At 46.5% G+C, this 26,965-nt stretch overlaps 1 protein-coding gene across 1 annotated transcript in view; it reads left to right on the top strand.

The window, feature by feature from the left end:
• Positions 1-5,262: 5,262 nt before the first annotated feature.
• PRSS23 (serine protease 23) overlaps positions 5,263-26,965 on the top strand; it is a 40,645-nt gene continuing 18,942 nt past the window's right edge. The window contains exon 1 of the mRNA XM_066587173.1: positions 5,263-5,513. The gene's annotated coding sequence lies outside the window, so the exon portion shown is untranslated. The remainder of the gene's footprint in view (positions 5,514-26,965) is intronic.

Raw genomic sequence — 26,965 nt, 5'->3', positions numbered from 1 at the left:
CCACGGAAATTTCCGCTGAGGACATTCTGCAGCATTTCCACCACGTGTAAACATACCCAAGTAGTAATAGTGACCCCCCATAGCGGCCCCAACGGTAATAGCGCCCTCCTCGTGGAAGCGCCACTGCTCCTCTGCTTTGGGCTGCTGCTAGCGCTGATCCCAGGCAAACACCGTGACGTCGGTGTGCTGCCGGACACCTCCTTTCCTGCTCTTGAGGGACCAAGTAGGAGACGTCAGGGGAGAGAGAGGAGGAGGATCCCGGCTGCACACTAACGTCACAGTGTGTGCTGGGATCAGTGCCGCTAGCAGCACTGCTGAGTGAATGCCGGCAGGGGAGCCGCGGCCCCTGCCGGTATTAATTAACGTGGTGAGTGGCCGACAGCGGCGCGTGCCAGCAGGCAGGGCTCTGCGTGCCGCCTCTGGCACGTGTGCCATAGGTTCGCCACCACTGTACTAACACATGAAAGTGGAAGTATTACTTCCACTATGCAACCCAGCGATCACGTGACTGCCAGGTCTCCCTGTTAGAGCAGATCCGCAGAGTCCTAGCAGACCCTGAACAGCTCTGTTGTCACTACAGGAGGATGTTTTCCCTGTAACTGGGGCTCCAACGGATGCCCAAGTTACAGTGGAAAAGTATGAATTAAAAAAAAAGACACTGTGAACGACTCCCAGAAATCTTATATGATATCATGGTGACAGAGATGGTAAAAAAAGTTACAAAAGTCAGTAAAAAAAATTTACAGAATAAAATAAAAATATATACATAAAAAGCAAAATCACCCAAAGCCGACACCAACCGAAACAGACGCTGTATGCACCTTGTAATAAAGAAACCGCATATTATATATCAAAACGTCCAAAACAATATGAGGAATCTGTTCCCGTACTTTATTTTAATGTAAATATACAAATTCTTATAATAAACAGCTATACATTTTTAAAAATATATATATTTTTTAGTTTTTTTTTACCACATGGGTAAAATCCCTAAAAAATGTCTGGTCCTTAAGGGGTTAATTGGCAGACTGCTAAAATGCAGTAGAATGCAATATCATAGTATTGCATTATACTATATAAGCGAACAAACAATCACAAGTTCAACTGCAGTATGGGGACTATTAAAAAAGGAGTTAAAAATGAAAATGAAGATAAAATAAAGATTGTTTTCATGATTATAAAAATAAAATATTAAAAGTTAGAAAACCCTTATCCCAGTTGTTGCATCTCAGTCAAAATCTGAACGAAGACTTTAGATTTTGGTGTGGATTTTGACATCGGGCTATTCTGCAGCATCCGGTGGAATGTTCTGTATGTGTGAAGCCACCCTAGATGTTCTCACTGCTGTGTAGATTCGGATGTGAGTGGAGTAGATCGGGGTGTATACGTTGTATCCAAGCGGTCCCTCACAGCAGCGCCCTCTTGTGTTTGAAAATCCAAACACAATCCCTGGTTACATCTGAAAGCTTACTGATGAGGGGGCAATTATTTCTCTATGTCCCTACGAGGTCCATTCAAGTTCTGAGGTCTCCTCATTTTTTTTTTTTAAACTTTCCCCAGAAAGTACTGTCACTTCTTCCTCAGAACGTCGGCGCCATGACTGCACGGCCACCGCTAACACGCGACCACGGAGAGCGACCTTCATCCGTGTCTCATCCATTGTGACAGTTGATGGGATGAGGGCATCGCTCCTGCCATCATCAATTATCTCCTGATACATTGTAACGCACGCAGCCTTGTGATCATCGGCCAGCATTCGCGGCACCCACCTGGAGGAAACGTTAACGTAGGATGGTGTGCGCAGATCCTACGACAATGCTGACATTGCAGACAATCTCTTCTGCCGTCCAGCGGCGTTCCTCCATAACCACTTACTCTATTAGCCCATTTATGTTGTCCGACGGGCTGGCGTGGGCGACGTGGCTCCTTAGGTTTCTTCTCACACAATATTCGTTCTTTGAACTGTCGCACCCACAAACGCACATTTTCCGTGACACCTTCATCGTATGTCTCACCACTGATGCTGAATGTCGATGGGTGTCACTCCACGCCAGTGAAGAAAACGGATGATTATGCGCAGCTCTTGGAACCTGAGTGGCGAAATTTTAAGTATTGAAACCGCTTCTGCCTCCAGCCGCTGTCAGGCGGGTTCTGTGCGCTGGACAATGCCGCCATTTGTCTCACTCATCCCCGAAGCATGCCCGCGTCTATGTTTCTATCTACTCCTATTCCTGACATAAGAATTCGGAGACCTTAGAAGTTGAATGCACCTCGTATAGTAGAGACGAGCCGGGTCCCCGATACAGAACGCGTGCCATACAAAATGAGACATCTACAACACAAGATCTGTTTGTTTGTGTCGGACACAAATCTTCAGTTCTGGTCCGATTCAAGGAAAATTTGGCATTTTTTGTTGCCATCGGCAACCAATCATAGCTTTCGTTTGTTATTCTGCTAAGGTAACATGAAAGCTGTGCTGTGATTGGTCGCTATGGGCAACAGTATTTAATCCTCTTAGTGCTGAGGTAAAATGAAAGCTGCTCTGTGATTGGTTGCTATGGGCAACAAAAACAGTTTTTTACGGTTTGTTGATTTCCTGTTAGACAGTTTTGATAAATGAGGGCCGGTGGTCATACTTTTGCTCCATGTATTCCTGTCTCAGGGTCATTTTTGCAAACTGTTATCCACACGGACATCCAAGGCGGAATTAGGAAGGACAAAATAGGTCAATGATTGGTGGCTCCACCAGGGTTAGATTGGGGCTGAAAGGCAGTTGTGAAGCACAAATTTTCACGATATACGCATCCGATCGCATGGCCGTATTCCCGTGACGTAAAAGCGCCCAGCCGGCCAATATAGCGCCGGGTGTTTTTACGTTGGGCGCAAGAGATAGTCCTGGAACTATCTTTTAGGCCGGAATACATCGGCCGCTGCACGCCATCCTATGGGAGCCAATGACAGCGGCCAGAGAAGGGAGGGAGTTTAGCAGCGTGACTGCTAAATTCCTTTCCTCTTCTCTCCTCCCGTCTGGCTGATTTCAATGGGAGGGGGCGGGATGGGGGCGGAGCTAAGTGCCGCCCCATCCCACCTCCTCCTATTGCTGGCTGCAGACAAGGGGTAGGACGAGGGTGGAGCTAAGCTCCCGCCCCCTGCCTGCAGTCAGCAACGGCACTTAGCTCCACCCTGTCCTGCCCCCTCCCATTGCAATCAGCTGGAGGGGGGGAGAGAGGACGTGAGCCGGCGAGGGAAGGGGCATTGGCATGGTGGCCTTAGCATATATGCATCGGGCCCATGCCGTCTGAACGGGCACACAAACATTAGATTTGTGCGCCCGTTCACAAGTGTATACTCCTCACGTGGTGGCGTATATCGGCCGGGCGTGAAAACGGCGGCCGATATACGCTCATGGGAATAAAGCCTTCTAGTGGGAATTACTTCTTGGAAATAACCAGGAATACTAAATCGAGTCCATAGAATCCATTGGTGAGAGCAGATTTGGGGGTTGCTGTAAATTCAAGCAAAGGCAAACTAAGGCCAATAAGGTGCCAAGACAGCAACATTGCTGAATTTTTTTAGCCAATAAGCTTCTCCGGGTCGGGATTATACCGCGTGCGAAATGTCATGTCAGTCGGTCGTGCAGCTTGTGCGTGATACTCAAACAGACATTGACAAATATATAGACGCCACAGTGCCTCCATAGTAATGACAGCCACAAAGAGAGGCGACTACACGAGGGCAGCCACAGTGCCTCCATAGTAATGACAGCCACAAAGAGGGGCGACTACACGAGGGCAGCCACAGTGCCTCCATAGTAATGACAGCCACAAAGAGAGGCGACTACACGAGGGCAGCCACAGTGCCTCCATAGTAATGACAGCCACAAAGAGGGGCGACTACACGAGGGCAGCCACAGTGCCTCCATAGTAATGACAGCCACAAAGAGGGGCGACTACACGTGGGCAGCCACAGTGCCTCCATAGTGGTGACAGCCACAAAGAGAGGCGACTACACGAGGGCAGCCACAGTGCCTCCATAGTGGTGACAGCCACAAAGAGAGGCGACTACACGAGGGCAGCCACAGTGCCTCCATAGTAATGACAGCCACAAAGAGGGGCGACTACACGAGGGCAGCCACAGTGCCTCCATAGTAATGACAGCCACAAAGAGAGGCGACTACACGAGGGGCAGCCACAGTGCCTCCATAGTGGTGACAGCCACAAAGAGAGGCGACTACACGAGGGCAGCCACAGTGCCTCCATAGTGCTGACAGCCAATATGCCCCCATAACAGTGCCGTAGTAGTCATGTGATAGAAAGGTTGCAGCATTTCCTATGTTTGGGGTGATATCGTTCATTATTTTCTATGGAACCCCCCCAAAAAAATCACAAGCTATTTTCGCAAGCACGGACGTCGCATGTACCGCGGTGCAAGGCATTTTTATCGCAAAACACATCGCACTCACATAGAAAATCATGGAGCGGTATCGCGCTCCTCCGTGTAAATACAGCCTGGGAGCTTGCCTGCAGTACCCACTACGGACCGCGCCACTTCCTGCAGCGTCCGCTGATCCATTGATTGGTGGGCATCACAACCGGCGGACCCCTGGCGATTAACTATTGATGACCTATCCTCTCTAAAAGTTTTTGACAACTCCTTACTGTTAGGGCTTATTTACACGGGCGTTAAAATCACGTGACTTCTGTATGTTTGCGACACGCACAGAACTTGCGTATTGTATTAACCCATTATTTCCAATGGTTAATTTACACATTTGCAATGTGCGGTCTCCGGCATACGGACGCAGCGTCTATGCGTTGTGCGATGTGGGTTGCACCTGAGCATCACGGGCGGAATTTGTTATTACCCATCTAAATCCGGACTTAAAGTGTAGAAACTTTATATCCGTGAGATGCCAATACGTCATATATGCCCGGGCACCAGCGACATGTTCCATACATGAGCCCTACGTGTTTGCACCACTGCTCCCAGCATCTCCCCGGCGGACAATGGCTGCAGTAGTAGCACCATATGCATCACAATCTAGGAGTCTGAGAGAGTGCGCAGCCCTGCGCTCCCATGTGCCCGCTCCATTGTGTGCCCTGCATTGTCCCCGACCCCGGCTGTGTACCAATGGGGGTCTCATTGTATGGGATGGAAGGGGCAGATTACAGGCAGCACTTCTGCACAAGTGTCAGGCGGGCCCTCTGCAGGGACACAGGCTGCTCCCACTGGAGGGGGGGAGGGATCACGTGATCCTGTGGAGAGACAGGGAAAAAGTTTTCCTTGCAACTCAGTAAAGTTTTGCAGCAGCAGAGAGGGGTCAGAATCACAGAGCCACCTGCCCTGCAGGCTTCAGCTACTGTTCATCCAGCCCTATGGGCACTGCCAGCCTCTGGATGGACATTCAGCAGCACAGGGGCTGTGACCTGGAATAAAATCTGCCTGGCACTGGAGGGATCTGGAGACATGATCCAGGCTGTCCTGCGGAGTTCCTTGCACTGAGATTAAAGCTGGTGAGTCCTAGATGTGACATCTGGCACCCAAGTAGCAGTGGGCACACTACCAGGGGCGCAGCCTGTAGACAAGAAGTGCAGATGGAGCAGAGCTGAATGTGTCATGAATTGCTTTTTTCCTTAGTGTAACCTCTGTTGCCATATGTTGACTATGACCAACACAGCTGTGCAGTTACTGTACATCTCAGATGTAGCAGAGCTGGGTTTGTCATATGGTAGCATGCATAGGATTACAGGTAAATGCATTTCGGGATTAGAAACCCTTGCTGTTCCCCCCTTAAGCAGACGATTGTAGAGGGTCTCGAGCCCCACGGATCAGCTGACATCAAGGAGGGGGCCGCATTGTCAACGCGATGGATCCGGGAAGACAAAGCATTGCTAGATGCACATTGAAATCAATGACGGTTCTTTGTATTTAGCGGACTCCTGCGGTGCACCAGAGACGTAGCCCCCATAGGGCGTGTGAGAGGGGGGCTCAATCTCTGAACACTCATCACCCCATTTATCCCAGAGGGCTGCACAAATACTAAAGACGTAAATGACAAAGTCACCTCTGCTACACCTGTACGTATATACTCATGTATAAATTGCTGTGGGATGATTGACTGTGCAACAAAGTGTATGTGTACCGATGTAGTAGAGCTGACTTCGTCGTCGTTACTTTTGTACATAGCCTCAACAACAGACACCCCATTTCGCTGCGAGAATTGCGCAAATCATGCAGCCACAAATCAGTATGGTTGTATTTACACGCGCGAATGCAAAATAGGTCTTGGAATTGCCCAAAAATAGGACATTCTACAATTTTCAATCTCGCACTACCAGAACGAGCGGAAAATCGCTGATGTAAATGAACCTATTGAAAATGTTGGGTTATTTCCAAAAGCGAGTCAGTTGCGCAGAAATCGTGTGTCATTATCAGCCTTAAGTAGCACATTCAGCTCTGCTACATTTACAAGTGCCAGTTGTCCAGCCGGTACGCTGCGCAGGTAATGGAGGCGTGCCATGATCTCTACTCTATTGTAATTGCCATTGCTTTTGAATGCCCAGCGTGCTGCTCAAATAGCATAGACGCACTGTGATATCGCCATAGCGTGCCACCACGATGCTGATATTACTTGCTTCCACCGTACATGGGCCCCTATATCCATAATGATGATTGCTGAACCTTTGGCAGACATTTTTTTAAGTTGCATCCATCACTTTGCGATCTATGCAAAAAACAAAAATGTGTAGAGTAGGTATGGAAATGTAGCAGAGCCGGCTGCGTCGCTGTTTCTTTTCTGCATAACGTTATGAGTTCAGATGATACAAATAGGTTTATTTATCCTGATAGTTATCCTGACATCAGACAAACTCAGCTCTGCTACATCTCATGATCATAGAACGTTGTACAGTCTTGTGAGGAATGTTCGTGGAATGTTCTATTTACAGCTAATGGGCGAGGGAGAGGAACCTATAGATTAACCACGTATGAAGGTCACATTGGCAGCTGAGGAATCTCTGGAGGCTATAGATAACATGTAAAACGTATGTGCTGAGAGATCACGCGTGATGTATGTACATACTGGTCCACGTTAGGGACTACCGTACGGGGGGGGGGAGGAGGGGGGGGGGATGGAAAGAGAGAACTCAACTATTTACTGACGTCATTTTGGAAATCTCTCCTTGCTGCAGTGCAGATTGCTGTAAATAAGTACAGATGTAGCAGAGCTCAATGTGTTGCCGTTGAACTGTATCTTTTCCACATCCTAATAGCTTTGCAAATTCAGCTGATTTATTACCACTGCCCTAAAACGGGGTAAAAAAGCAGAAACTGCGCCAAAATTGGTGGCACATGCTGTGTGATAGGTTTGGCGCAGCTTTCCTTGCGCCATCCATTGGCTGCTTACTTTCCACCAATATTTGTGCACTAAATTAATGTCGCGGGCGATTAATAAATCCGGCGCACTTTACGGTGCCACTTAGCCACACCTACTTTTCTAGACACTTTTAAGCATAGAATGGCTTAAAAAGTGTCTAAAACACATACTAATTTGTCTCATGTTATGTACGCCACTTTTTTTGCACCATTGGAGCCAGAATTCTGGCGCACCTTGCTGCAGACGCCGCGTATTCACATTACCTGCAGTCCTATGTAAGACTTTTAATAAGTCGTGTCAAATGGCAGACTTGATTCTGCTACCTATGTCTGTAACATAAGACCTGAACAATATGCAGATGGAGCAGAGCTGAGTTGTGCCATGTATCAAATTCAGCTCTGTGCATCATTATACAATGCTAAGGATTGGACTGCATGTAGATGGAGCAGAGCTGAGTTTGTCACTTCACTCGTTAAGACTGTAGTCTATATACAGCCATAAATGATACATTATCATATCTTCGTGAGGCATGCCAGATGATACATTTGACTCTGCTACATCTGTATATGATGAAAAGGACTGGCCAGCGTACAGATGGAGCAGAACTGAATTTGTCATTTAATCCTTTGCATTAATCGCTATCTCAGATAATACAGTAGATTTTTAGGCTATAGCTATATCTTAAGCATTGTAGGGCAGTATCGCTGTGTGGCGTGCCAGATGACAAACTCAGCACCACTTTGCACTGGTAATGGATTTTGATATCTGCAATATGTTTCTCAGCATAAAATACGCCAAGTAACAAGCTCAACTCTGCTACACCTGTGCATTGATAGTACATTGTGACTCTTTGTGGTAGGTTTTACCTGAAGCATGTGCAAACGACAGATCAACATTAGTTATACCAAAAGACAAACTCAACTCCACTAGGTCTTGGCACTGGCTGTGCATCATAACAATGTGCAGAAGTATGCGACAACAGGGATAACACCATGATGCTAAATGACAAACTCGGCTCTGCTTCATCTGCCTGTAAAAGAAAGGATTGGCCATGACTTTTGCCAGATGACAAGCTCAGCTCTGCTACATATGTAGATCACACCCTACAGGGGAGGCAGATGATTAAATATGTCTATGAGGAGGAATGTCGGCAACTTAGTGGGTGAACAGACTATAAAATGGAATGCTGGGATGGCAGAGAAGGGACATTTCATAGGAAGGAATGTGGGTGGAAGGAGGCGCTGGCGCCCCCTGCAGATCTAGTGCTGTGGGTAGTGGAGTGAAGGGTGGGCATACTGTAGGTAGGACATATACAGTATGTAGATATGGATTGCAGATGACTGGCACTACGTGGCAAATAATCCGAGTAATTTCAGATTGACCACTCCACTGGGTAAGAAGGCAGTATGTGTAGGGAGGTTGGTAGTAGATGAGTGGGCAGTGTAGGTGAATATGGTAGATGAGTGGGCAGTGTATGAGGAGATGTTGGTAGTAGATGAGCGGGCAGTGTATATGAATATGGTAGATGAGTGGGCAGTGTATGAGGAGATGTTGGTAGTAGATGAGCGGGCAGTGTATATGAATATGATAGATGAGTGGGCAGTATATGTGAATATGGTAGATGAGTGGGCAGCGTATGAGGAGATGTTGGTAGTAGATGAGTGGGCAGGGTATGAGGAAATGTTGGCATTAGATAAGTGGGCAGTATATGTGAAGATGCTGGCAGTAGATGAATGGGCAGTGTATGGTCAGATGTTGGCATTGGATGAGTGGCCAGTGTATGTGGAGAGGGTGACAGTAGATGAGTGAGAAGTATATGTGAAGATGCTGGCAGTAGATGCGTTGGCAGTATATGTGCAGATGTTGGCAGTTGATGAGTGAGCGATGTATGAGAAGGTGTTGACAGTACATATGTAGGCAGTGTATGTTGAGAGGGTGGCAGTACATGAGGAGATGTTGGTAGTAGATGAGTGGGCAGTATAAGTGCAGATGTTGGTAGTTGATGCGTTGGCAGTATATGTACAGATGTTGGCAGTAAATGAGTGTGCAACGTATGACAAGGTGTTAGCAGTACACGTGTAGGCAGTGTATATCAAGATGTCGGTAGTAGAAGAGTGGGCAGTGTATGAGAAGGTGTTGGCAGTAGATGAGTGGGCAGTGTATGTAGAAAGGATGGTAGAAGATGAGTGGGCAGTGTATGAGGAGATGTTGGTAGTAGATGAGTGGGCAGTGTATGAGGAAATGTTGGTAGTAGATGAGTGGGCAGTGTATGAGGAGATGTTGGTAGTAGATGAGTGGGCAGTGTATGAGGAGATGTTGGTAGTAGATGAGTGGGCAGTATATGAGGAGATGTTGGTAGTAGATGAGTGGGCAGTGTATGAGGAGATGTTGGTAGTAGATGAGTGGGCAGTATATGAGGAGATGTTGGTAGTAGATGAGTGGGCAGTATATGAGGAGATGTTGGTAGTAGATGAGTGAGCAGTGTATGTAGAGAGGGTGGTGGTAGATACGTGGGCAGTGTATACAGACTTTTTGGAAGCAGATGAGTGCACAGTGTAGTTGAAGAGGGTGGTAGTAGAGTAGGGAGTGTATGTGGAGATGTTGGCATTAGATATGTGGGCAGTGTATGTGAAGATGTTGGCATTAGATATGTGGGCAGTGTATGTGAAGATGTTTGTAGTAGATATGTAAGCAATGTATGTCAAGAGGGTGGTAGTAGATGAGTAGGCAGTGTATGTGGACATGTTAGCCATATATGAGTGGGCAGTGTATGTGGACATGTTAGCCGTACATTAGTGGCAGTGTATGTGGACATGTTAGCCATATATGAGTGGGCAGTGTATGTGGACATGTTAGCCATATATGAGTGGGCAGTGTATGTGGACATGTTAGCCGTACATTAGTGGCAGTGTATGTGGACATGTTAGCCGTACATTAGTGGGCAGTGTATGTGGACATGTTAGCCGTACATTAGTGGCAGTGTATGTGGACATGTTAGCCGTACATTAGTGGCAGTGTATGTGGACATGTTAGCCATATATGAGTGGGCAGTGTATGTGGAGGTGTTGGTAATAGATGAGTAGGCAATGTTTGTGGGGATGTTTGTTGTAGATGAGTGGGCAGTGTATGGAAGTTGGGCATAGACGAGTTAGCAGTGTATGTGGAGGTGTTGGCAGTAGATTAGTGAGCAGTGTATGTGGAGGTGTTGACAGTAGATGAGTGGGCAATGTATGGAAGTTGGGGATAGATTAGTGGACAGTGTTGGTGTAGTTGTTGGTTGTAGATGAGCGGGCAGTGTATGTGGAAAGGTGGTAGTAGATGTGTAGGCAGTGTGTGTCGAGGAGGTGGCAGTAGATGAGTTGGCAGCATATGTGGGAGGGTTAACAGTAGAGTAGTGGGCATTATATGGAAGTTGGGCATAGATAAGTAGGCAATGTAGGTGAAGATGTTGGTAGTAGGTGAGTGGCAGTGTATGTAGAGATGTTGGCAGTAGATGTGTGGGCAGTGTGTGGAGATGTTGGTAGTAGATGAGTGGGCAGTGTATGTGGAGATGTTGCTAGTAGATGAGTAGGCAGTGTATGTGGAGATATGGCAGTATATATGTGGGCAGCGTATGTTGAGAGGGTAATAGTAGATGAGTAGGCAGTGTATGTAGAGTTGTTGGCAGTAGATATGTGGGCAGTGTATGTAGAGATGTTGGTAGTAGATATATAGGCAGTGTTTCCAAAGAGGGTGGCAGTAGATGAATGTTAGTAGTAGATGAGTGGGCAATATATGTCAACATGTTGGCCATAGAGGAGTGGGCAGTGCATGTGGAGATATGGCAGTAGATGACTGGGCAGTGTAAGTGGAGATGTTGGTTGTAGATAAGTGGACATTGTATGTGGAGATGGTGGCAGAAGATGAGTGGGTATTGTATGTGGAGATGGTGGCAGAAGATGAGTGGGTATTGTATGTGGAGATGGTGGCAGAAGATGAGTGGGTATTGTATGTGGAGATGGTGGCAGAAGATGAGTGGGTATTGTATGTGGAGAGGGTGATAGTAGATGAGTGGGCATTGTATGTGGATATGTTGGCATTAGATGAGTGGGCAGTATATGTGGAGATGTTGGCAGTAGATGAGTGAGCAGTGTATTTGGAGAAATTGGCAGTAGATGAGTGGGTAGTGCATGTGGAGATGTTGTCATTAGATGAGTGGGCAGTGTATGTGAAGATGGTGGCAGTAGATGAGTGGGCAGTGCATCTGGAGATGTTGGTAGTAGATGAGTGGGCAGTGTATGTGGAGATGGTGGCAGAAGAGGAGTGGGCGTTGTATGTGGAGAGGGTGATAGAGATGAGTGGGCAGTGTATGTGGAGATGGTGGCAGAAGATGAGTGGGCATTGTATGTGGAGATGGTGATAGTAGATGAGTGGGCAGTGTATGTGGATATGTTGGCATTAGATGAGTGGGCAGTGTATGTGGAGATGTTGGCAGCAGATGAGTGGGCAGTGTATCTGGAGATGTGGACAGTAGATGAGTAGGCAGTGTATGTGGAGGAGTTGGCAGTAGATGAGTGGGCAGTGTATGTGGAGATGTTGACAATAGATGAGTGGACAGTGTATGTGGAGATGGTGGCAGCAGATGAGTGGGCAGTGTATGTGGAGATGGTGGCAGAAGATGTGTGGGCACCATCTGTGGAGCGGGTGGCAGTAGATGAGTGGGCGTTGTATGTGGAGAGGGTGATAGAGATGAGTGGGCAGTGTATGTGGAGATGTTGGCAGTACATGAGTATGCAGTGCATGTAAGGAGGTTGGCAGTAGATATTTGGGCAGTGTAGATGTATTATTCCTGGCAGTGGTTGGGGGCAGTGTATGACCTATGACCCTTGTAGTAGCATTTTGTGCCCCATGCTTATTTATTACTCTTTTATCACATTTAGGCTCTTGATAGTAACATCTGTTCTTATATTTGTGGGATGGTAAAGTGATGCCATCATCATCAGCGTTCTTCACTCTCGCCGTGCAGTTATACGGATCATTGGCATTATGTAGCTGTAGTTGGTAACCTAAGATGTAATAAGACCCATCGTCTTTCTTCTCCTCCCGTTACTTGACAACCTGTAATCTCGCCCGCAGACAGCTAACGTCATGTTGGAAAGCTTTCGCTAATATTTTTGTATTTCTGCGTCCCTTTCACTCCAATTCGTTTCTGCATTCTGAATGAGCCGGGAGTCACGAGTGAAGCCATGGACCCCATTAATTGACAGGTAGAGAGAAGACTAGAAGAGGATTTCACTTTGATGCGCTTCATTTCTATTAAACAGTGTAAGTCTGAGGGCCACGGGGCGGCACTACTGAGACTACCCACAAAAACCCCCTGATGACTAACACGTATGCCTTTCATATAGCTACGCCAAGCGTTAGGGAACCGTAATTGTCATCGACCAGACGTCTCAAGCCTGCTCTGCTGGTTCTCATGCAAATGGCCCTATTCTTCAATTACTACTTTCTGGAGAAATTTCTTTTTTTAGGCTTTTATAAATACTTAGATAAAGTTTCTGATACAAGGGGTCTCCAGCAGATCGGGGAGGTGAAGAGATCGCCATGTTTGTGTTCGTCTCTCTCTTTTAAGATGGACCCATAACTCTCATAGACTTCAGTGAACAGCACTTTATGTCAATCGGAACGTGGCCTGCAATGCTTAGCAGAGCCACTACAGTAGGAACAATGTAGTCTGCAGAAATCAGTGGCTCGGCAAAGAGCTGATCAGCGGGGGTCACAACAGGCGGACTCCTGTCTATCTGCTGCTTATAACCAAACGTGAGGCAATCAATGCCTCATAACTGGACAACCCTTTTAATTATTATGTGCCATACTTGAGTTACATCCTGTATTATACTGCAGAGCTGCACTCACTATTCTGCTGGTGGAGTCACTGTGTACATATATTACTTATCCTGTACTGATCCTGAGTTACATCCTGTATTATACCCCAGAGCTGCACTCACTATTCTGCTGGTGGAGTCACTCTGTACATACATTACTTATCCTGTACTGATCCTGAGTTACATCCTGTATTATACTCCAGAGCTGCACTCACTATTCTGCTGGTGGAGTCACTCTGTACATACATTACTTATCCTGTACTGACCCTGAGTTACATCCTGTATTATACTCCAGGGCTGCACTCACTATTCTGCTGGTGGAGTCACAGTGTACATACATTACTTATCCTGTACTGATCCTGAGTTACATCCTGTATTATACTCCAGAGCTGCACTCACTATTCTGCTGGTGGAGTCACTGTGTACATACATGACTTATCCTGTACTGATCCTGAGTTACATCCTGTATTATACTCCAGAGCTGCACTCACTATTCTGCTGGTGGAGTCATCGTGTACATACATTACTTATCCTGTACTGATCCTGAGTTACATCCTGTATTATACTCCAGGGCTGCACTCACTATTCTGCTGGTGGAGTCACAGTGTACATACATTACTTATCCTGTACTGATCCTGAGTTACATCCTGTATTATACTCCAGAGCTGTACTCACTATTCTGCTGGTGAAGTCACTGTGTACATACATTACTTATACTGCACTGATCCTGAGTTACATCCTGTATTATACTCCAGAGCTGCACTCACTATTCTGCCGGTGGAGTCACTGTGTACATACATTACTTATCCTGTACTGATCCAGAGATACATCCTGTATTATACTCCAGAGCTGCGCTCACTGTTCTGCTGCTGCTGGAATCACTGTGGGTATTATTGTATCCTGATGCCACCAGAAGCTAGGGGTTTGACAGGGCTTCCATGGAGGAACAACTCTGTCACACCCCTAGCTCCCGATAGGGTCAAGCCTTGAAGGTCCTAGCAGCCTGTGCATTGTTTTTTACCGACCCTGCAGGCTTAGGGTGAGGGTTCATATAATGCCGTCACTGTGTACATACATTACTTATACTGTACTGATCCTGAGTTACATCCTGTATTATACTCCAGAGCTGCACTCACTATTCTGCTGGTGGAGTCACTATAGTGGTATTTTCCCTCAGTCCCTAAATAATCCTAGTTCAAGGACTTTGTAAGTGTGACCTTAAAGCTATCTGTTCCACCTGGTCAGATTTCAAAGGACAACCCCTGCACACCGCACACTCTGTCTCCTTTAATTAGCCACTGGAAGGTCTCACAGCAATATTCTTTCCCCAAAGGCTGCTTGGCTTACCTGAAAAACCTCTTAAAGGGCCGGTCTGTCATTCAGTCAGCCCCTTGGCATGTCGCCCCCTCTCACAGTGGCGCTGCTGAATACCTGGTGCAGAATGCGGGTTATTCACACACAACCCAATGCACTAAAACTATTCATCAGGGAATGGAGACGGGCGATCGTTCGGCCATTGTGGGGACCGTTCTGCTTCGCTGCAGCAGTCGCCCGGCCGACAATGGAGAAGCTTTTTGGCTATTCGGCCTTTTGTGTTTAAAAGACTCTTTTGTGCGGTTTTCTTGTTTGCAGAGTTGGGTCTCTGTCAATCAATCTTCCCGGCACCTTTTATACGTTTGTCTTTCAGGGCAGTGAATATCGTTATCGAGTCTATTCGGACTGTTTATAATGTTGGGGTAGACGACAAGTTAAAGCCGTAGCGCCTCAATGAGATCCTCGTACCGATAATGAGAATTGTGGACTGATCAGAGTCTTACAGCCCACTTTACTGCACCAGGAACTCCTCCACATTATTGGAAGGGTACGAGCGTCTCTGCAACTGTATTCAAGCCGTAGCACATGGGCCTTGTACATTGGCGGCCGTTCGGGCTCCTCCAAGCTGCATGCAGCGCCTTTTCTTCCGGTATTTTGGGCTGTACCTGGGATGGGACCTCTGAGGCTCCAATGCAGATGTAAAACCACTGTGAGATACGTGAGTGAGATACGCTGCCACACGCGGTGATAGCCGACTTTCACCTGGCTCACGCAGTCTGGTCATGTAAATGAGCCCTGAAGCTTTATAGGGCGATCACTCAAACAGAAAGGGAACTGATTACTAGTCTGTCATGGTAACGGGGTTTACGGGTCCGACAGTCACCAACCTATGATGTACAGCACCCAGGGGAGACCGCTGGGTCGACTTATTTCTAGCTTCTCGGATCCTGCACTCATGCAGGATGGAACCCAAATCCCACCCCGCATGCCCAACACACCTCGCTGCCACCACTGACTGTTTCTGACAGGTCAGCCACCTTGGTTTCCACCAGCTGACACACAACACACTTTATGGTTAGAGATCACTTAAAGCTTCAAGGAAACTGACCAAAGTTTAAAGCCTTGTTCTAAAAAAGCTTAGGCTACTTTCACGCCTGCGTTAGGGTCAGTTCAGGGTTTCCGTCCCTCTGCTCAATTTTTGGAGAAGAGAAACTGAAATAAAACAAAAAAAAGAACGAATCCGTTTTTTCCCCATTGATCTCAATGTGGTTTAAAAAAAACGGAAAGCAAACGGAAGGGCTTATGTTTGCTTCCATTCTGTCATGTTTCCATTTTTGATGGAAAAGATCTTTGAACAAATTATTAAACAGTATGTATGGAAGTACGTGGATGACAATGGAGTGATTAACCAGAGCCAGCATGGGTTTGTAACAAGCAAGTCATGCCAGACTAATCTAATTTACTTATATGACAGAATCACTGACTGGGTTGATCAGGAAAATGTGGTGGATATAGTATATCCTGACTTTAGTAAAGCATTTGACAAAGTATCTTATTGAAAAAATGACCAAATATGGGATTGACAGGGCAACTGTTAGGTAGATTCACAACTGGCTGAGTGATCGTACTCAAAGAGTGGTCATAAATGGCTGCACATCCAACTGGAAGAATGTATCAGGTGGGGTACCACAAGGTTCTGTCCCAGGCCCAGTGTTGTTCAACATTTTTATAAATGATCTGGAGGAGGGAATTCATAAGAAGCTGATCAAATTTGCCGATGACACAGAGCCTTGGGTATACTAATAGATCATAGACTGAACATGAGTCAACAATGTGATGCAGCAGCCAAAAAGGCAAACACAATTCTGGGATGTATTAAGGGAAGCATAGAGTCTAGATCACGTGAGGTCATTATCCCCCTCTACTCTTCCTTAGTATTCCAGATAAGGTCTGACTGTGTCCAGTTCTTGGCACCCCACTTTAAAAAAGACATGGACAAACTGGAGCAAGTTCAGAGAAGAGTTACCAAGATGGTGAGCGGTCTGCAAATCATGTCCTATGAGGAATGGTTAAAGGATCTGGGAATGTTTAGCTTGCAAAAAAGAAGGCTGAGAGGAGACTTAATAGCGGTCTACAAATATCTGAAGGGCTGTCACAGTGCAGAGGGATCAGCCCTATTCTCATCTGTACAAGGAAAGACTAGAAGCAATGGGATGAAACTGAGAGAGAGGAGACACAGATTAGATATTAGACAGTGAGGGTGATCAATGAGTGGAACAGGTTACCACGGGAGGTGGTGAGTTCTCCTTCAATGGAAGTGTTGAAACAAAGGCTGGACAAATATCTCTGGGATTATTTAATGAATCCTGCACTGAGCGGGGGGTTGGACCCGATGACCCTGGAGGTCCCTTCCAACTCTAACAGTCTATGATTCAAGGAGCCAAGAAGCGAGCCATCCCAGCACACCTGATTGGTTAGGAGGACCCTGTTGCACCATTATGTTTATGTAGACATCCTTGTATTAAAATAATCTGGTGCAAAATGAAAAGCTGTGAAAGGCAGATCTGTATGTGAAATAGTCCTGCTCAAGGACTGCTCTTTAAACCCAAAGTACAAGTCTTTAGATAACAGTCCTCTTGCCCTTCTTTTCTGAAAAATGTCCCTTTTCACAGAACATTCAAAACAAATATCAACTTTTTTGGGTGGCCAAAAAACTAAACAGAATATAAATTGTGCTATTCAGTGGCTTCATAATAATTTAACATTGATGAATTGTATGTTAGGAAAGAATCAGCAGCACCTGCCTAAGACCGGAGCAAGATAACTGCAAGAATGTCTGCAAATGTATCAAAACAAATTCCAAAATGTTTTCGAAGACAATTCCTCAAAGTAAAAACCCGTCCTGCAGTTCCATCTCAGGCAGATGTACAAATGATGAGAGTTGTGGTGATTAGATGGACGGTCTGGTCACCTGAATCCCTGAAATTGGTTCCCCCCTTGGCCTATAAGAGGCTCTCGGAGGCTCCTTGTGTGTAGTGACCTCTTTTTCTGCTTGTGAAGAGTTTGTTGACCACTAGATGCCTCTACGACGCAGAGAAGAGATTTCACCCCATTACTAGAGTCTGAAAGGGGGCGCTTTATTCGGATGTGAGAAGCTGGATGGTCATAGCGATGAATTGTTCCCCACCGGGCCGTTCTGACCAGACTGTTAGGAGGTGTTAGTACCAGTGGATGTGTGAGGACACACAAAGTGACTGGCCTCAGGATGCCCCCTACAGATCACCAGTAGAGAGGAGCATCTGACCAGACTGTTAGGAGGTGTTGGGACCAGTGGATGTGTGAGGGCACACAAAGTGACTGGCCTCAGGATGCCCCCTACAGATCACCAGTAGAGAGGAGCATCTGACCAGACTGTTAGGAGGTGTTGGGACCCGTGGATGTGTGAGGGCACACAAAGTGACTGGCCTCAGGACACCCCCTACAGACCACCAGTAGACAGGATCGTCTGACCAGACTGTTAGGAGGGGTTGGGACCAGTGGATGTGTGAGGGCACACAAGGTGACTGGCTCAGGATTCCCTGACAGACCACCAATAGAGAGGAGCGTCTGACCAGACTGTTAGGAGGGGTTGGGACCAGTGGATGTGTGAGGGCACACAAGGTGACTGGCTCAGGATTCCCTGACAGACCACCAATAGAGAGGATCGTCTGATTGTCCAACAAGCAAAATAACTACAACTATCTCATTATCTACCATCCAGAGACATGGGGCGCCATCATTACACCCCTGTTTCTGTGGAAACCATTTTCAGGTGCTTGGCTGCAGGACATTTGGTCTCACAACACCCTTTACAGTTACGGCCTCTGACACCCACCGTTGCCTTCTTTTGCAGTGGTGTTGTGAACAATGAAACTGGACGCTACGGAGTGGAACCGGGTTGTCTTAGAGACAAATCCAGGTTTAGTTTGGCCATGTTCCTGTCTGAAGACCTTGGGGTGAGCGCCTCAATCCTTCTTTTGCTGTGGAGCGGCACACTGTCCCCTGCTAGTGTGATGGTCTGGGGGCCATCACATACAACAGTCGGTCACCCCTAGTAGTGATACGAGGGACAATGACAGCTCAGCGATATGTACAGGACATCCTGCAGCCACATGTGTTCCTCTCATGGCGGCTTCCAGCAGAATAATGCTCGGCCGCACACACTAGAGGGTCACGGGGAGCCCCCACAACATTGATACTTCTATGGCTGCCCAGTTGGCAGATTTACCACCAACAGAACATGTATGGGACCATCTGGGACGCCAACTTCAACAGCCTGCCAGTTTGCACAATCTACAGACTCAGTTTTTTCACAAAGAGCGTATATTTGAAATTATTTTTGGGGATGTTTTTTCAGGCTATTTCTGGGATTAATTTAGGAAGTATTATTTATTACATTTTTAGAAATATTTTTCAGTATGAAACTCTTGCCAACTATAAATTGGCATAGGTTTCAGCTATAATTTATGCCACTTTCTGACATAAATTATAATAAATCTAATGGCCCTAATCCAAAGCCCTGGCCACTCCTTATAAAAGTTGCGGGCTCAGAGTGCCAATATTGAAACTTTTTGCCTCCAGAAATCTGTTGCCTCCAGAAAAATGTTACATATGCCCGATTGTCTTTTTTGGGGGGGAGGGGGGGGGGGGCTTTTGAAAATGAGAAACAAATGCAAAAGAAATCTCAAATGTTTTTTGGATGATGCCATGTTTTGGTAGTATTTTTTAGTGACACATACTTCTTTCTTTTGGCACTCTTTTCCCATAGAGACACCTATGGAAAAATGCCTCAAAAAATTCAATGTTTGCAGAGCATTTTATATCTTGCTATTGATTTCCAGCAAATATCAGCTGCCCCCAAAAACGCAACAAAAAAGCTGGTGTTTTTGATAAAAATGACTGTTTACCAAAAGCCCCTTTCTGTACCCGTTATTAATCTTTAACAGCAATTTATGGAGCTTTCTGGAATGGCTCTTCAAGGAATGACTGTAGCAGCCAATGATTTCTGACAGTGAATACACTGAGAACTGGGGCAAAAAATGAAATGGGTCAGAAGTGTGAAAATGGCTAATTATACCTTTTTTAGTAATGGAAACAAAGCAGCGCCCCTGCTGGAAATTGTTAATGCTAAGAAAATATTCTGCTTCCTTTTATTAAACCAACTAGTGCCAAACTCGACTGTTTCCATCACATCAAAGGTCCCAAAATACACCCTTCCGACCCTAGAACTACACAGACTTTTTAATGACACCATTTATGCCAAAAATATACAATGTGCTAACACGTCGCCCTAACTATACTTAGTATTTTTCCATTTAGGATTAGCTGACTTTCTATAAAAAGGTTTTCATAGAGCGTTTTTGTATTCTAAAGAGGGGCAACCTCCATGATCAGTAGGGGCTAGAGATGAGCGAGTATCCTCGCTAAGGCACATTACTCGAGCGAGTAGTGCCTTAGCCGAGTATCTCCCCGCTCATCTCTAAAGATTCGGGGGCCGGCGCGGGGGGTGACAGATGAGTTACGGGGGGGAGAGAGAGATCTCCCCTCCGTTCCTCCCCGCTCTCCCCCGCTGCTCCCCGCCCCCCGCCAGCCCCCAAATCTGTAGAGACGAGCGCGGAGATACTCGGCTAAGGCACTACTCGCTCGAGTAATGTGCCTTAGCGAGTATACTCGCTCATCTCTAGTAGGGGCCCATATCCCCATATGTTCAGCTATTGGAAATATGAAATATTGGGTCCAAGCTTTGGGGTCTCTTGCTAAACAAAACCCCTCATATAATGGGTGTAACCAGTGTGAAATTGTCCCCAGGTTCAGTGGCTCAGTCCCTTGAGGACTCAGGGCGCATAGCTTCTGCTATGAGCGAGGGCATGGTGATGACCAGCATCTCATTAGGCTGCAGGGTACTCAACGGCTTAATCATCAGAAACCACCTGTAGCGTGCATCCATAGGGGATAGTGCCACCGCCGGACGGTATTGTAGACGATCTTCGGCACAGATTAAGGGTAATTGCCGCAACCCATCGACTAGATCAGAGGACGACCACACCTTGGAATGCTTGTAAATTTCAATCAAACTATTTGAAGTACCGCATAAAAGGGTAGACAACAGACTTGATGCAACCTGGCCCAGGTAACAACGCTTTGAATCTCCTTCACTTGATAGTGTTGCTATGGTGAAGAATTCAAGGACTTGCGTGTTTTTCATCAACTCTCGTCAAAGTTATTCTCTCAGTACTCATTTCTGTCCATGCTGCATAGCACTTCCCAATTGGCCATAGGTTCCTCCCTAACCACCCGACCCAAGCCAAGTGCACCAATGTCTCCTCGCTTCTCCTGCTTGTAGGCACAGAAACAGGAATTTAACAAACCTCATCAATAATGTTGGTTGGGACTTTGGGAAAGAAAAGAGAGGTTACTCCACCACCCTAACCCCGCCCTTACCCTAGCATGAGGCAAAATGTAAAATCATGTTATTTCTCTGCTCCAACATTTTTTTACCCTAGTGGATAGTTAAAGGGGGTCCGATCCGCCACCTGGGAAACTCAGCAATCGGTTGTTCCCCTGGGCCGGTGTCTTTGAGCTGTTTTACTGCAGGAAGCATGGTTGGTTATGCAGGCTGAGTCCTTTAGAATTGAATGGGATTCAGCCTGCAATACCAACCTGGGCCACTGCACAATGTACAGAGGTATCTGCTTCCTGCTGCAGAAAAGCTGCCAATACAGAGATACCAGGCTGGGAGAATAACTGATTGTTGGGACCCAGTCTGCGGACCTTTGCTAATCTGCTGTTCATAACCTATCCCAATGATAAACACCTTTAGCCTCTACTGTGATCCCAATGACATCTTAACTTTCAGACTACCAATTCCCACCACTAGGGGAAAGTGAATGAAGAAAGCAGGCACAATTGTGATGCTATCAGACTTTGCCTTCCTTCTCCATTCTGAAGCTAGGAGCTGAAAGAGAAGTTATGATGGAACTGGAAGAGGAGTGTATGTTTTTCTATTTAGCCCCTACGTGTTCTTATTAGACTTCATGGGTCGTAAAAATGCTGGAAACTGGACAGTTGCATCAAAAAAGGTTTTTCCCACGCCAATTAAGTTTACACATTTGCCCCCCAAGGACTCTCTAATGTATAAATACAATACAAAAGTAATTTTAAAGTGGAGTTCCCCTTTAAATGCAGTTGTTTTTGCACTATGATTAGCCTTCTGAGGAGAGGATTGTGACTCATCATAAGGGATCGGAATGTGTTACCTCAGAGTATATGTACCCTGTTGTGCCACATTCGAGCCTCGGGGATGGATTTCCACATCTTAAGTAACAGCTCAACCTGTCTCCCCAAAAACCTTTGTTCTCTTCTACAGTATTGTTCAGCTCCTTGGCTGCTAATCCGATCCTCTGTGAAGTCTGCCAGAAAAGTATATTACTTGTATTGTTTTGCAAGGGTTGCTGAATGGCTTCCTTTATTTTTAGACTTATTTAAATTGCTGTTGACAGAAATTTAATTCAATGTTTCTGACTTTTAAAATGCACTTCAAATTTTTGGATGTTAACAGAATATTCTGTGGCTAGATCATGGGGTGCTAAGATCGGCAGGAATTCTTCTGTCTTCAAGTTTGTTGTTGAGACAATTACTGTCCCATTAGAGTGGGTCAGGTGACCACACTGCTGCACCTCAGGCTCATTTTAAGAGAAGTTCCTCTTTTCTTGGCTTCTGCAGTGTGTTGTTGGTTATAGCGTAAGCTATGTGCATATTAATTTGCTTAACCTTGTTTAGATCTAGTATCTTGTGTTTAGTCTAGCTTTGTTTCTTTTCGGTGTAGTATTGCTCCTGTTGTTACTTCTAGTCCAGTGTTGGCTTCTTATGGTAAATGCCCATGGACAGATTTGCATCGCGTTTCCTGCGGCAGAAATCTGCGCGTAAATTCCGCAGTGGCAAGGTTCTATTGAAGCTAATAGCTTTCTGCCTGCCAACACACACATGCGGATTTCTACTGCGGATTTCCACGAGCGTGAAAGAATTACGGCATGTTCTATTTTACTGCGGATTTGCTGCGGGAGGTCTCCATTGGTATGAAACTGCGGAAAAACACGATCACTCTCTGGCACTTTTTTGTTTTGATTCCCAGTACGTCCGCTGCGTAAATCCACGGGCGTTTTCCGCATCGCTCGTGGGCATGGGCCCTTAGTCTTGTACTTTGTTGTTTTCTTTTCCCTGTTTGCATCTGTGTTGACCTGTTTCTTGGTTCAGTTCTAATGAGGTTTTGGTTTGCTTGTCTCTTAGCTTTAGTGCCCTTTCATTGTTTGCCAAGATATAGGCCTCATGCCCACGGCCGGGTCGGATTCCGACTGCGAAATCTCACAGTGGAATCAGACCTGGTATTCTGACAGAGACCCCCAGAGGGTATACTTGTATCTTGACACCACCGGAAGTACTGGTGGAGTCAAGTACCTTTTATCAAGATACAGGGTTTTTGACAGGGGGGTCACACCCCTTGTCCTCTTGCTCAGCCTCACAGGTCCTGCAGCTGGCGGCTTAGCAGCAGAGCTGAATTTTCTGTGGCCAGCTCCGTGTTACAGGTCCCGCAGTGTTCTCCCATTCCTGGGGCACACAGGTGCTGTAGGTGCCGGAGGCTGCGCAGCAGTGGTAAATGGCATGGGCTGCGCTCCTTTTTACCGGGCCATCAGTGAGTCTCCCAGGCGGCTTTCTTCTCACACCTCCCTTCACATTCAGTGTGACAGCGTGGAGGAAGGTGAGAGCTGGCGGTCCTGAGATGTGCTCGGTGGCCGTGGATTTTGCTGGCAGCTGGCGCTCGGCACATGCCAGCGCTACAGTGCGACATGTGAGCGGTGCTAAGCGGCCGTGGTCTGCCTTGTGAAGAGTGGAGGAATTGTTCAGCAGCAGGGACGGGGTCCATGTTCTCCGACAAAACTGCGCATTGCTTTTACCCTGGCCTTTAGGGTTAGGGATTAGTACTCGTGTCCGGAACACCAATCCCTAACCCTCCAGGGCACGCTAAAAGCTTTCCAGACGCTGCTCCTAGGACCATCTTGAAACTAGCCAATTGGAAGCTAGGAGTGTAACAAGGGCGTTCCCCTGTCAAACCCATAGCTCCTGGTGGCGTCAAGATACAAAAATACCCCCCAAGAGACCCATACTCAGCTGTCCGGATCCGCCACGATAGTCTTGGCCGGCACGTCATGCCCTGCACTGCGCATGTGTCGCTGGGCTATGATGCAAATTCCCACTATACTTCGGCAAGTGCCCACTGTGGAAGTGCCCGTGGGACAGACGGCTTCCATTCACTGCAATGGAAGCCGTCCATGCGATTTTCTGCACCAAATACAGCATGCTGCGATTCTACCCTGTGAACGGAAAATCGCAGTTGATTTGCGTTTGTGGGCAGGGAAAAACTTTCAATATAGCATGTCTATTGACGGACATTGCTGCGGAATTCGCGGTGGGTATCTGGCATTGGGCCAGACGCCGTCCGTGGGCATTGGGCCTTAGGAAAAGCTAGAGCTAGGTGAGTTATTGTCAGTTTATTATCTGTTCACCAACATCCATCTGCTCCATTACATGATATGGTCATCTTCTGATTACCACCACCATGCTGCTCCTGACATGTACTTGGGCATTCTTGTTTCTACCCGTGTTCATACGTGCTTCATATCATTGCTCATTTGACTGTCTAGTTGTTCCATAATTCGTCTCTACTGTAATACCTTGGGTTATCTGAGTACTGGGAGGCACTGTTCATGGGGACTGCTATAGGTGAAGATGGCATTGTTCTATGGCCATGGAGTCAGCAGCAGGAGAGGAGTTAGCTGACCTTGGGGGGAGGCAGTGACCTATGTTCCTATAAGATGACAGTTGGGAAGTTTCAGGACTGCAGAGACATAAAGTAGGCAGCAAGAGAGCGGGAGTTATTGAGAATCTGAGCACTATGGCAGCAGTAGTACGGGAGCGCTGATCTTGTTGGAGACGGTGATCTTTCCTCTAGTGTGTTTATGTTACTTAGGTCAAGACTGTTTGAAGTAGGTAGGGAATTAACTCCTTAAGGACTTGGCCTATTTTAGTCATAAGGACACCATGATTTTTGGGAGATTTTAATTTCCACTTTTCAAAAGCCATAACCGCTTTATTTTCCCACCTACACGGCTGTATGAGGGCTTGTTTTTTGCGTAGCGAATTGTAGTTTTTATTGGAACCATGTTTAGGTACATTTACTGTACTATGAAATTTTCATAACTTTTTTTTGTCGGGCAAAGAGAGAAAACACATCAATTCTGTTGTTTTTATTTATTTTTTACAGCGTTAGGACGTATTCACAGGAGCGTATATTAGCCGCCGTTTTCACGGCCGGCCGATATACGCTACCATATGAGCTGTCTTCTCCCCCGTCGCTGCCTCCCTTGCTTCCCTTCTCCCCTCCGACTGTTTGCAATGGTAGGGGGCGGGACGGGAGCGGAGCTGAACTCCACCCCGTCCAATTGCTGGCTGCGGACAAAGGGTGAGGAGGTGGGGGGAGCCTAGCTCCACCCCGCCCCCTTCCAATTGCAAACAGCTGGATGGGGGGGGGGGGGAGAACCCAGATGGTAGTGTATATCGGCCAGCTGTGAAAAAGGCAGTCAATATAGGCTCCTGTGAATAAGCCCTTAATCATACAGCATAAATTACATGATACTTTTTTCCTTGGGGCTGGTACGATCACAACGAAATCCAACATTTTGTTTGGGGGAGGAGTTCCACTTTTGTACTATAAAAAAAACTTTATGGAAATGTATTTACTTTTTACATCGTTGCATTCAAAGTCCCATACTTTTTTTTATTTTATCATGGACGGATGGAGCTCTGCCAGGGCTCTGTGTGACGAGCTGGGGTTTTTATTGGTACAATTTTGGGGTACGTATGGGTTTTTTAATGACATGTATTGCATTTTTGTGGGGGGGAGGCGAAATGGACAAAATAAGCGTTTTTTTAGTTCATTTTGTTTTTGCCACGCAGGAAAAATAGTGTGTTCAATTTATTGTAAAGGTCGCTATGGATACAATGATATGTGGTTTTTTTTATACAAACGGGAAAGTGCAGAAAAGTTTTTTGTTTTTTTTAATTACACTATTTTTATTTATTTATTTTTACAATTTTCATGTCCATGCAGGGGACTTGAACCGTAAGGCTAGGTTCACACGGGGCGGATTTGTTGCCGTTTGCTGTTGCATATCCGCAGTGCTGCAAAACTGCTGCGTTTGCAATGCAATGCAGTGCAAATGTGTTTGGCCAAAAAGCTGTTCTCACAGGGGAATTTTTCGCCCTGACTCAGTGTGGAAATGCAGCTGCGGCGTGGTTTTAGAATATGCAGCATGTCAATTCTTTTGGAATTTTCTAGTGCTTTTTTGCCCATAGCCTGCATGGATGCAGCAAAATCTGCACTTAGATACGCGGCACCAAAAAAGCGACCAAAATACGCACAAAAATGCGCAAACGAAAAACAACATTTGAAGCGGTTTTACTGCATAAGTGAATCTTCTGCAGCAAAACCGCAATGGAAAAACCGCAGCAAAACCGCGGCAAATCTGCTCAGTGTGAACCTAGCCTAAAAGCTCTGATCGCTATTATAATGCATTGCAGTACCTCTGTATTGCAATGCATTATCGTTCACAATAGCAATCACTGGCCATGGCAGGCCCGGACATCACTGTATGGTGTCCGATTACAATGGCAACTTATCAGCCATCTGGGATTACATGGCGGAGGGACGATAATATCACAGAGGGAGCTCTGTAAACTCTTTGCATGCCGCGATGTACATTGATCATGGCATAGAAGGGGTGTGGCAAGTGGGGTTTCTTGCCTGTGGATCGCCAACCTCTCGGACCGGAAATGGCCACCACACATGTAGACAAATCTCCAGAGACAGGCTTTCCTTTAAAACTGCCAGTATTTATTGCACAGAGCACAGCAAAGTACAGCATATCACACAGTCCAGAATTCACGGTTCACAAACCCACAGGGTCCCGTCACTGAGTCACCTGGGGAGTCTGGAGGGTGTGCTCATCTTTCAGACTGGATGACGGGTCCCAAACTGGTCAGTATCGGACTTCAGGCTCCAAGTTCTTGACGCGGCTCCTTCACCGCCTCTCTGGCTAGCAGCCATCTATCTCCTGAGTGTGACAGGAACTGACCTTTTATCTTACAGATAAACACCCAGGGTTTATCTCTTTTTCTGCAGGTACCAGAATGCCTGTCTAACGATAGGTCGTCTGTACACTGCACTCCTACAGAGGATAAGAGCAAGAATCAGTCTTCTCATCCATCGATCCCCATCACAGCTGGCTCCCTCTGCAGGGTGGCACGGGCTCACTTCTGA

Source organism: Eleutherodactylus coqui, chromosome 1 (genome assembly GCF_035609145.1).
Source record: "Eleutherodactylus coqui strain aEleCoq1 chromosome 1, aEleCoq1.hap1, whole genome shotgun sequence".
In the NCBI taxonomy this organism is placed as follows: domain Eukaryota; kingdom Metazoa; phylum Chordata; class Amphibia; order Anura; family Eleutherodactylidae; genus Eleutherodactylus; species Eleutherodactylus coqui.
This window is presented reverse-complemented; position numbering and strand designations above follow the sequence as displayed.